This window comes from Sciurus vulgaris (assembly GCF_902686455.1).
Source record: "Sciurus vulgaris genome assembly, chromosome: 7".
Taxonomy (NCBI): domain Eukaryota; kingdom Metazoa; phylum Chordata; class Mammalia; order Rodentia; family Sciuridae; genus Sciurus; species Sciurus vulgaris.
The window spans coordinates 38346060-38358864 of NC_136467.1; positions in this window are offsets into that span (position 1 = coordinate 38346060).

Below are 12805 nucleotides of genomic sequence, written 5' to 3' on the forward strand. Positions count from 1 at the left end.
AGGGAGCCGCGCCGCGCACTCGCGCGCGCGCGCGCCGGCGGGGTTTCTGTCTCCACGCTCTGCTTGGGTGCGCGTCGCCACGTGCTGCACCTTTCCTGAGGGTCGGGTGCTGCACTGGCTTACTAGAGCCTTCTAACTGATCCCAAATTTGCTTTCCTTGTGCATATTAGCGCCGGAGGCCCAGGAAGAATGCAGAGCCACCTGAGAGAGATTTGGGGTGGAGCAAATAAAACCCATGTACAACCAGGAAGTGCTGCGGCTCAGCTTTGTGACCCCAAAGAAGCTCTTGCGCGCCTACCCGAGTTTCGGTTTGAAAAGCCTCTGTGGCAAAAGTACTTCCTTTCAAGAAAAACGTAAAAACAAGGCAGGGAGGGGAGCCCACTGCGACGTTCCAGTTTATTCACCTTCTGAATGGTCGAGCAATTTAATAGGGAGAAATAAGGATCTTACTACCCTTTTGGACTTATTTTTCCTAACGAAATAGGGCATGAGAAACGGGACGAAGAAATTAATCAGTATGAGAATCTAAAAGAAATGGGTTATTTCCGTGGCAAGGGTGTATTTTTGTTTTCAGTTTTTATGGTGCTGGGAAGGAATGTGGTCTTATCAAAACTCCAGCAGTATTCTCCATTTCGTTTTAGCATGCACAATGTCTTTTCAGAACTCAGCAATTTTTTTTTTTAATTTTGAATTGTAAATGGACACAGTACCTTTATTTTATTTATTTATTTTTTTATGTGGTGCCGAACCCAGTGCCTCAAGTGTGCCAGACAAGCTCTTCACCATTGAGACACAACCCTAGCCCCAATTAATCTTTATTTTTAGTTAAATGAAGAGAATGAAAGAGCATGGCTTTTTATATTTAGAAGAGCTTATATTTGAGCATTGTGTGACAGTATCTTCCTTACATTGGTGTTGCTTTTTTATTTCATTAACTCATTCAGGATTGAAAATTTTCAGGTTCTTTATATGTACAGAAATATGTACATTTTCTTATTTCTCTGAAAACTTATTTCAGGATCCATATTCTTATATGTCAATATGTAAAAGCCTCTTTAAGGGTGCCATTTCTTAAGTGATGTTTTCTGTCAATACTCTAAATACTATACTATAAATATAGAAATATTGAGTATCTGCACTCCAGATTTGAGATTAGTTCCCTGTCATTTAGCCACCTGGTTTTACCCGTCCTCCCACACAGCTCATGAACAGATAATAGCAAAATTGTGATCGGGTATTGAAGTTTCCAGCTAAAAGAGATAATACTAACTACCAATATGCCAAGCATTGTCCTAAGTGCTTTACACACATAAACTGTTTTAACCCCCATGGTACCGTATGAGTTAGGTCTTATGTAGTCTTATTTTAAAGAAACAAGCACACAGCTGGGATTTGAATGGCAGAGACCATAATAGTTTACCTAGTCAATCCAACCCTTCAAAGAAACATAATAAAAGGTTAAATGATTTAAAGACCTTAATAGAGCTGCAATCAGAACATAAGTATGTTTCCTAGTCCATAAATGATTCTAATCTAGAAAGGTTTTTGTATTTTTTATATACTCTGGGTCCATATTTAGAACAGATTCTGGGAGGGGGGAAAGAGAGGGGAGAGAGAGAGAGAGAGAGAGAGAGAGAGAAAGAGAGGGATGTAGCTTAGTAGTAAAAAACCCCTGGGTTTATTATCCAGTACCAAAACAAACCACCAAAACAAGAACAGATTAAATAAATTATATTCTGTCTTTCAAAAGATGTAAGACAGGGATTAATCAGCAGAGATTTCACTAAAGCATGCCTCCAGGTTTCAACTTCTTTCTCGTGCCCATAATCTTTATTTCAATAAATGGTTCCATCTTGCCTTCTCCAAACCTATCTTTAGTCCCTCTCTTTTTTATCCCGTATTTATTTTGTAAATAATCTGTTGGCTCTTCCTTCAAAATGCATTCAGGATCTGACTTCTGAACACCTCTACTACAATCTATATTATCTCTCACTTGGATTATTACAGTATCCCCCCCCAACACACTGATCAATTCTCAACACAAAAGTCAAAATAAACCCATTAACAAGGAAGTGATATCATACCATTCCTCTTGTTCAAAGTCTCCCATGGCTTCCCAAAACAAAGTAAAAACAAAAATCTATACAATAGCTTTACAGCCTCCCCTCTTTTTTTTTTTTTTACATTTTATTTTTATTTATTTTTTTTTATTGTAAACAAATGGGATACATGTTGTTTCTCTGTACATGGCGCAAAGGCATACCATTTGTGTAATCATAAATTTACATAGAGTAATGTTGTTTGATTCATTCTGTTATTTTTTCCCTTCCCCCCACCACTCCCACCCCTCTTTACCCTCTATACAGTGCTTCCTTCCTCCATACTTGCCCCCCTCCCTAACCCTAACTCTAACCCTAACACTAACCCTTCCCTCCCCCCCATTATGTGTCATCCTCCACTTATTAGCGATATCATTCGTCCTTTGGCTTTTTGAGATTGGCTTATCTCACTTAGCATGATATTCTCCAATTTCATCCATTTGCCTGCAAATTCCATAATTTTATCATTCTTTATGGCTGAGTAATATTCCATTGTATATATATACCACAGTTTCTTTATCCACTCATCAATTGAAGGGCATCTAGGTTGGTTCCACAGTCTGGCTATTGTGAATTGAGCAGCTATGAACATTGATGTGGCTGTATCTCTGTAGTATGCTGATTTTAAGTCCTTTGGGTATAGGCCAAGGAGTGGGATAGCTGGGTCAAATGGAGGGTCCATTCCGAGTTTTCTAAGGAATCTCCACACTGCTTTGCAGCCTCCCCTCTTTACCTCTCTGACCTCATGGACTACTCACTCAGCTCTGGGTTCCTGCAGGACTGTACGCAAACTCTCAAACCCACATTTTTTGCTGTTGCTGTTTCCTCTGCTTTTGACACTCAAAATGACATTCCCTCCAATTGTGTTCAGATGTCAACTTTTCAATCAGTCCTTTACTTCCCACCCTACTTTAAATCCTAACATCCAAATTTCTTATTACCACCATTATGTTTTTTCTCTAATACTTACACAATGTAATATATGGTTTGTTTGGCTTATTCATCTTTATTAGTCTTCTCTAATACATAAGATTTAGGAGAGCAGAAATGTGTGTTCTATTCTGTATCCAGATTGTGAGGAATAGTGCCTGCTACAGTCTTTGTAAATATATTGAATGAATGAATGAATATGTGCATACACATGAGATTGTATGTGTATGTATATACGCATACATTAATGTACTGATATATAAAGGAATAAAAAGTAAACTTGTCAGCAATTGCATATAAAGAAAATTGAATCCTTAGGATAATATACACCTCACTTCCACCAGCTATCTATAAGGGTGATAAATTTCTATCTTTTCATGACACAAGGCAAAGATACACTCAACATTCTGGGGCATTTTAAGAATAATTGGTTTCCACTAATTGTTAAAGACCCAAACTTTCAAATTATTTACTTAAAGAAATAAATCAGAGCCTAAAAGAATCAATATATCTCTGTAATAATGTTCCTGTCATTATCATTCTGTTTTGCTTTACTGAAACAAAGATAAAGGAGTTGCAGCAGACTGCTGGGAATTGTCCATTATTTATAGCCTACTATTTTCCACTAGCTCATGGAACACTTGCATGAATACCACACACCTCCTCCAGGGCTGCTCTTTCCCATTCTGTTCTCCCAACACCTGAAATAATCTGATGTTATTTATTTTACTTAAAGATCAAAGTATTTGTTTATTATTTGCTTAATATCTAAATAAATCCAGGAAAATAAGAATGAGAAAAATCATATAATGTCACAGTGAAGCATATATTGATTTAGCTAGTATCAGGCAGTAGTTTTCAAAGTGTTGTCTAGTGACCCTGGGGTACTTGTGACCCTTGCAAGTGGTCTGCAAGAGGAGAATTATTTTCACAAAACAGTTTGGATCTGGAATGTTCCCCCAAAACACTCATTGTTGAAAGCACTACCCCCAATGGAGTAAGATTCAGAGTTGAGACTTTTAAGCAACAATTAGGGCTCTTACCTCTTCAGTGGATTAATCCATTTGCTGCTTTAATCCATTGATAGCTGAATGGACTACTGGGTGGTAACTGGGCAGGTGGGGCATGGGTGGAAGAAACAGGTCACTGGGGGCATAGCCTTGGATTATATCTATCCCTGGTCTCTTCCCCTCTTTTTTCTTCCCAGCTGCCTTGAGCTAAGCAGCCTTCCTGTGCCATGTGCTTCTTCCATGATGTTCTCCCTCATCAACCAAAAGCGATAAAATCCTGCAATCATGTACTGAACCTCTGAATCCGTAAGCCCAAAATAAACCTTTTCCCTTTTAAGTTATTCTAATCTGGTAATTTGGTCATAGTGACAAAAAGCTGACTAACACATAAAACACTAAGTCTCTGGTTGTCCTGTTCAGTTGTACTCACTCTCTCTCCAGAGGCTATATGATGTCTAGTGTAAAGTTTGAATATAGAACTAGATGTGAGAATTTACTATTAAGTCAGACATTAAAGAGACCTACAAAACAAAAAATAATGTCATTTTATTCATTTAATTATCTTTGTTTTGGTAAATATAGTCATTGTTTATGAAATGACATGTATGCAACTATGTTAATGCTTAATGAATCTAATCTTTTAAAATGAATTAGTAAATATTTTAAACAGTCCTCAAATTTAATTTCTAATTTGGAAAATATAGGTTAACATACTAATAAAGGTTCTTTGGGGTCTTCTATAATTTTTAAAAAATTTAAAGGTATCCTGAAGCCCGGTGTATTGTCTCATGCCTGTAATCTCAGCAGCTCAGGCGGCTGAGGCAGGAAGATGGAGAGTTCAAAGTCAGTCTCAGCAATTTAGTGAGGCCCTGAGCAACTCAATGAGATCCTGTCTCTAAATAAAATACAAAAAAAGGGCTGGAGATGCAACTCAGTGGTTAAGTGCCCCTGGGTTCAATGCTCAGTTCCAAAAAAAAGGTATCCAGAGACAAAAAGTTTGTCAACACTGGTCTGGGGATATTTTATAGCAACTGCTAGGGGATTTTTTTTCCACATGCCAGCAATCATCAGATAGCTATGGACATAACTTTTACATATGTCTGGAAGCAGAACACACAAGATTCAAGAATGTACCAGTCATTATAGCTAGCAGGTGAATAGAAATAAAACCAAGAAAGTTTTGGAAAGCAAACTTGAATTAAAGATTTTGCTTCCAAAGCTGATACTTTGCTTGCTCTCTTGTCTTATCATTTAATGTTGCTCTTCTTACAGTAATCAAATGATACATGTTTTTAAGCAGAACTACTTTGTCAATAATAGGTTACAAGCAAGTTTTGCTAGTGTTTTTCTTTTATTTAATGTGATTATCCATGCTCTTTCTGTGCATAGTTCTCAATTTCCTACTCCAGCCCCAGAAGTTAAAATTGAAACATGACAATGTATGCCCAGGAAACAGCCCAATATAAACACAGTCCCTGAGTCAAATCTTATAGTTTGACTATGAGGTCAAATATGCCTTTCTTAACCCTAGTTCTATATGTCTAAGATGTCTGTATTGATTTCTTGATGTCTTATTTTTTACAATATTAGCTATTATATTATGACCAAAGTTCATGCTTATTGCATTAAATGACATGATCTCTCCTTAGGGTAATATTGAAAGATAGGAGTAAATGCTCTATTTTATTTTTTAACAACAGAAAAAAAAGTTTCTTTTAAAGCTAGTTTATTATTTTAATAAGATAGTCTTTTCTATCACATAAAGGAAATAGTTTATAGACATGAAAGTGGCAACTATGTTTTGCAAAGTCACATTTTAAATAAATAGTCAGGATTTTAGAATCAGTTTTAAATGGTTTTTTAAATCATATGCTTTTAAGTTTATATATAGAATTATCTGCATATCTAATATCAATTTAATACAATTTTAACCTAGGAACTTGAAATACCTTCACAAAATCTATCAGTAAGGATCCTGTTTTGGAAACTGAAACCACCTCAGGTATTTCAAAGAAAGGGAATTAAAGTCACTGAATTGGTGGTCAAAAATGTCAGAAACTAGAGGAGCCAAAAAAGAAAGATGAGAATACCCTGAAATAAGTGATTGAAAAAGTGACTTGCTCTTCTAAGGCTGGCAGAATAAAGGATATAGTTGTATTCATGTGAGTTCCCCAGGGTTGCTGGAGTTTTTTCTTTTCTTTTTCCTAAACTGCTATAATGGGAATCCAGGGCCCCATATCCTCACAGAGACTGCAAGAGCCCCGGAACTCATGGTCATAGTCACCTACTACTTACTATGCCAGAGCCAGAATCTGTCTTTTCCCTCCCACCTTCTTGCATTTGTATGCCTCTCATTGCCAGACCCAAACAGGAAATCAGCTGTCAAAAGATTTTCAAAAATAACCTTTTCTAGCTCCCTTAGATATAAAGCAGACTAGGGAAATGCCAGTATGTGGTTGGGCATCAAGTATTTAGTTCACTAAGGTTGTAAATTGATGAATTATATTGTTCCAGATGATATTCTGAAATATGGAAAGAATTGCAAAAGTTAACCATTTTGAATGAACAACTGTTACTTTTTCACAGTAATAGTCCAGATCCATGAATACATTTATCATTTTACTGCAAATACAACTGAAACTCAGAAAGGTTACCAGTGTCACAAATAGCCCAGCATAGATTCAAGATAAGCAGAGGGAGCCTGGCTGAAAAGAAGTATGGACATGAGTTAATAAAGAGTTCATAAAGCCATGAAGAGTCCTGGGGTCAGAAGTGCCATGAACTAACTCACACACATTTCTTATTATCCCTACTGCTCAATTTTCCTTTATGTGAAACAGGAGTTCTCTTGGATTCCAAGTCTTCATACTTGACTGGGACTTATACCATTAACTTTTCTGATTCTCAGACATATAGATTTGGATTAAAACTGCATCACCAACTAACTGCAGATTGTGGGACTTCTCAGCCTCCATACTCATGTGAGCCAATCTCTTTCTGTGTATCTATGTATATCCTACTGCTCTGTTGCTCTGGATAACATTGACTAATTAATATATCCATTGTTCCTGATTTCCATTAGGAATCCATGAGATTCTGGGAAACAATCTTCTAGTTTTATAAATGGAATATGTAAAATGGATTAAGCCAGTTAGTGCATACCAACCTCTGGGCTAATAACTGTAAAGATGTGGACTTTTGATATAAGACAATGTTATCATGTGCAATTCTATGACTTTTGTGATACAGACCCTCTCCTCCTCTTGATGGCATCAGGTGCAGGTGTCACACAGGAAACTGGCTCATTCATATTGCCCTGTAAGGAAAGCCAACTTGAAGTTGAAACTGATACATGGAGGAAAACAAGGCTGAGAGAATGGAGTGGGTTTAATGAAGCACACCTAAAATTGACTTGTACTTCTCAAGTGTGTGAGCTCATACAGCTCCTGCTGTAGTATGGTTTTGAAATATCTCCCAAAAGACTTGATCCTTAGTTTCATGCTGTTGGAAGGTGGTAGAAATCTTTTAAGTAGTGGGGTCCAATAGGAGGTTTTAGGTCATTGAAGACATGCCCTTGAAGGAAATTGTAGGACACTGTTCTCTTCCCCTTTCCCTTTTGTTGCCATATGTAAAGTGAACAGGTTTCTCTACTACATGCTTACACCATGATGTGCCACCACAGCCCAAAGCAGCAGGACAAATTGGTCATGGACTAACCCCCTCCAAACTGTTAGCCAAAACAGTTTTCATCTCTTCATAAGTTGATTCTCAGGTGTTTTTTATAGCAATGGAAAGCTAAATAACACAGCCCCTATATTGTTTAAATGTGTATGAGTTAGCTTTCCATGCTATACACATCCTAGATGGTATTTCAAACAATCCCATATGTTTGTTCAGACTAGTGCATTTCTAGCTTTTCTACTTTCTCAGTCCTACTTTCTCAGTTAGGCATAGAAAGCAAATGTGAAATCAAAAACACTGTCTTAGGCAACTGATACATCTCTTGATTTTTGATAGAGTAAGAAAGTAGAAAAAAAAAGATGATAATGAGAAATTGATAATTTAAGGTTAATTCAATATGTATACAATACAGTTTATACCTACAAGAGAAGAATATAACATATTAAGGTGCCCATGTAATAATTACCAAAAAGAGGCAGGAAAGAGAAGGAAGAAAAAAGGGAAGGAAGGAAACTCATATATTTAGATTACAAAGAATACTTTTATAGTCAGCTTTACATTGCTGTGATTAGAACAACTAAGTGCAGGAAAATTATTCTGGCTCACAGTTTCAAAGGTTCAGTCCATGCTTGACTGGTTCCATCATTTTGAGCCCAAATGAGGCACACATCATGGTGGGAAAGCATGACAGAGGGAAAGATGCTCAGGACATGGTGGCAGGGAAGTAGAGAGAGAGGGAAGATGAACCCTTCCAGGATGTGCTCAAAGTTACTCAATCATCCAGTCATGCCCCACATGCCTACAGTTACTGTGCAGTCAATCCATTCAAACTAGAATGAATGAATTAGATTACAGCTCTCATAATCTACTCACTTCATCTCTGACTATTCCTGCATTAATACAAAAGATTTGGGGGGATACTTCATATCCAAACCATAACATTTGACCCATTGCCCCCAGAAGCTTATGGTCATGTCATAATGCAAAATGCATTTAACTCATCTCCAAATGTGCAAGAGTCTTAACACTTCCAGCATGCTCTAAGGTTTAAGTTCAAAATGTTTTCTGAGACTTATGGGAAACTCCTTACTGCAGGGCCCTGTAAATATCAAAAGCAATTTGCATATATCCAATATGTCAGTAGCACAGAGTAAACGTTCCCACCACAAAAGGGAGGAATATGGGCATAGAAAGAAGGGATACAACCAGCTGGGTAAACATTTTTTGTAAGTCCATTTCTGGTATCTGTGGCACATGGTGGTGAGATGTGATTTCCAAAGGGCCTGGGTAGTCCTGCCCCTGCCCCTTTGACCTTTCTTTTAGCATGACTCTTTCTGTAGGCAGCAGGTTTTTTTGTTTTTTTGTTTTTTGTTTGTTTTTGGGTTTTTGTTTTTTTTTTTGCACGTGGTCCACTTTACTGGCATCTCTTAATTCCTAGGATCTCCATTTCAGTTTTGACTTTACCTTCACAACTTCACATATCACTCTCGCAGGGACAACTTGCAGGGATTCTGACCCTGCTACATTTTGCCTAGCTTTCTAGGCCTTCCTTTGAAATCTTAATGGAAGCTTCCATGACCCTCTAACTCTAGAAACCTGTTTTCCTGCAGAACCAGCCCCACATGGATGACATCAATCATGTTATAGATGTCTTAGCCTCTGAGTGCCTGGGCAGTTGGGTACATTAAAACAACATCATAGTCCCCTCCCCAACACCTTCCTTTGCAAGCCAGGGACTCCTGGGATCTTTTCTCAGGCATTTTCCCTTCTACATACTTGAGCTTGCAATGAATGTGATCTTGCAAATTCCTGAGATATCTTCAAGTCATCTTCCTTATTGCCTCTATGCAAAGTGCTTAGCCTCTTTTTAGTGACTGTAATCTCTTTAACAATCATAGCTTCTTTGGCCCCAATTTTAAATACACTTATGCACTTTTCTGGTCAAACCAAAGGTTTTAAAAGTTCTTCAGATCTGTTTTCTGCTATTGATTTTCTTGGTGAACCCATCTAATATCTTCCAGCAACATCCATTTCACCAAGTGAATGTTGTGCTATCTTGAAATTTCCTGTGCCAGATTAATTAGTCCATCACTTTTAAATTCAGTCTCACATAAAGTCTCAGACATGGACAAAATGTATACAAGTTCTTTGCCAGAATATAACACATGTGGCCTCTAATTCCCAATAGAGTCATTTCCCTCTGTTATTTCATGAGCACCATCCACATTCCTATTGCTATTATGTTCTGATATCCCATCAGAATCACTCTTTAAGCTCTTCTTACAACAATCTAAGACTTCTTCAGCCTGCATCCCCAAACTTTTCCAAACACCTCCTGCAAACCAGCACCACAGGTTTCTGACCACAAGGTCAGGCTAGTCACATCAACGACATCACTTCTCAGTACCAGTTTCACTACCAGCATCAGTCAGCTTTCCATTGCTGTGACCAAAATACTTGACAAGAACAACTTAGAGGAGGAAAAATTTATTTTGGCTCATGGTTTCAGAGGTTCAGTCCATGGTTAGCTGGTTTCATCATTTTGGGTCCAATGTGAGGCAACGTATCAAGGAAGAAAGACATGGCAGATGGAAGCTGCTCAGGACATTGAGACTGAGAAGAATAGTGAGAGAAAAGATGCATACTTCCAGGGCCTACCCCTAATGACCCACCTCCTCCATCCATGTCCCACTTCCAGCAATGTCCCACCTCTTCCAGCCATGTATCACCCAGTCAGACCATTCAAACTAACATATATAAGGTTATAGTTCTCATAATCTACTTATTTTGCCTCTGAATATTTCTGCATTAACACAGGAACTTTTGGAGAACACTTTATATTCAAACTATAACAAATGCTTTAATTCATTTTTCAGATCAGAAGTTTATCAACTATATCTTCTGACCACAATGACTGATAATAACAAGATGTTGAATTGGAAGAAAATTCCTATCATGTCAAATTCACAATAAAATCTCTTAAATTCTAGGCCCAAAATCCAATCAACATTAAAATGTGATAAAATATTAAAACAAGAATAAAAAGAATAAATTCATTGGCATTTTTCAAGTGCAGGCAAAATTTACCTCAGAGAAACATTTGTATCTTATAAGTTTTATTACTAAAAATAATGAAAATAAGAACTTAAAAAAGGAAACAGGAAAAGAGGAATGTTATGTTTTGGATATGAAGTATTCCCAAAGACTCCTGTGTTGAAGGCTTTCCCCCAATGCTTTAATATCCAGAGAGAAGGCTATTGGGAAGTGACTGAATTTTTAGGACTCAGACCTCTTCAGTGGATTAATTCATTGACAGATTATTAGTGGGAGGTGGTAGAAATAGTAGAAGGTGGGCCCTAGTTGAAGGAAGTAGGTCACAGGGTAATTCCCTGGAAAGGTATGTCTGTCCCCAGCCCCTTTATTTCTCTCTTGCTTCCTGGCTGCCATGAGATGAGCAACTCTACTCTGCCATCCCTTGTATCATAATGTTCTCCCTCAGTTCATGTCCCAAATAATGAAGCTGATCAACCATGTCCTAAAACCTCTGACACCATGCATTAAAATAAATGTTTTCTCCTCTAAGTTGATCTTATCAGGTATTTTGTTACAGTGATGAAAATCTAGCACAAGGAATAATACCCTAAATAAGAAAGTCAAAGTAGAATTGATAATCCAAACATTTTACTTTGATTTAAACATAAATACAAAATGTAACAGATAAATCGTGGACAAATTTTATTGAGAAAATGATATAAAAAACAAACAAGTATTGAGAATGAAAAGTAAAAAACAATCATAGATATGAAATAAGTTAACATTACTAGATAACCCCATACTAATAAATTTGAAAATCTCAATCACGTATCTTGGAATGGAACATGCCAATCTTTATACAACAAGAAAAACCACCCTGCAGCCTTTCACTCTCTACAATATCACACTCTTTCAGTTTCACTAGAGCATTTATCATTATCTGACATTTTTAAATTTTATTTTTTATTTAGTATCCTTTTTCTGAGAACATAAGTTCCTTGAGAATAGGGTTTTGTGTGTCTTTGTTGCCCAATGTACATAGAAGAGATATGTATTTAGTATCAAAAAGAGTCTTCAGAAAGCAAAAATGTCTAGAATCACAAAACACATACACAGTAATCATGGAATTAGCTTACTAGTTCCAAGACATGACAGTTTGCTCTTGAGCATTTTCAATAAATAAAATTCTCCATATTATATAAAATGCTTGGTAGTCCAGAAAATGATTACCAGATACTCAATTATATAGATTTCAAAATTGATGAAAAGAATAAATTTTAAAATTCTTAAAATCAAAAGAAATTCAAATTAAACATGCAAATAAATACATGAGAACATACTTACATATTAGTAATAACCACATAGAAGATAAAATTCTGGATCAAAATCACAAAGGATATTGGAAATAAACAAGATTATTCTCAAATTTTCTCCAATGTTCAGGAAGTAATGGGTAAGAAAATTTTAGAAAACAATATTAGTAGAGAGATGTTGGTTTTGACATAGATGAATGTACTTTGTCTCATAGCTATTAAAGTGCTTTCAAAAATAGTAGTAGTTAAAATAATTATGGGGAATTTAATTATGTGAAATTTTCAATTAATTTAATTATGAAATAATTGGGATTGGTTGAATATGTCAGTCAATGGGATAGCTGCTCATATTCAGAAATGACATGTTTGATGAAGGCAGGATGAGATTTTAAAAAGAAAAATGGTTTTTCAACAAATGATTTTTGAGGAAAAATTGCCTACCTGGAGAAAAAATATATGTTACATCCATTTCTTTCACTATAAACCAAAGATTACAAACTGGCCACCCTGGTAATATTACTGGACCACATGTGTGTACTGCTTGTTGCTTGGCATTTTAAAAATCAGAAAATTTTACATCAGAATACAAATGCTTGGTTGAAAAAGTAAATGAGAAGATAAAGCAACTCTGCACCCACATTCCCAGATGGTAGCATTTGGCACAAACAGAGGAGTGGCAGCCCCCCTGGTGTCTGCAATTTGGTCCAGTTCTTCCCACTTCCTGTTTTATGCTAGTTCA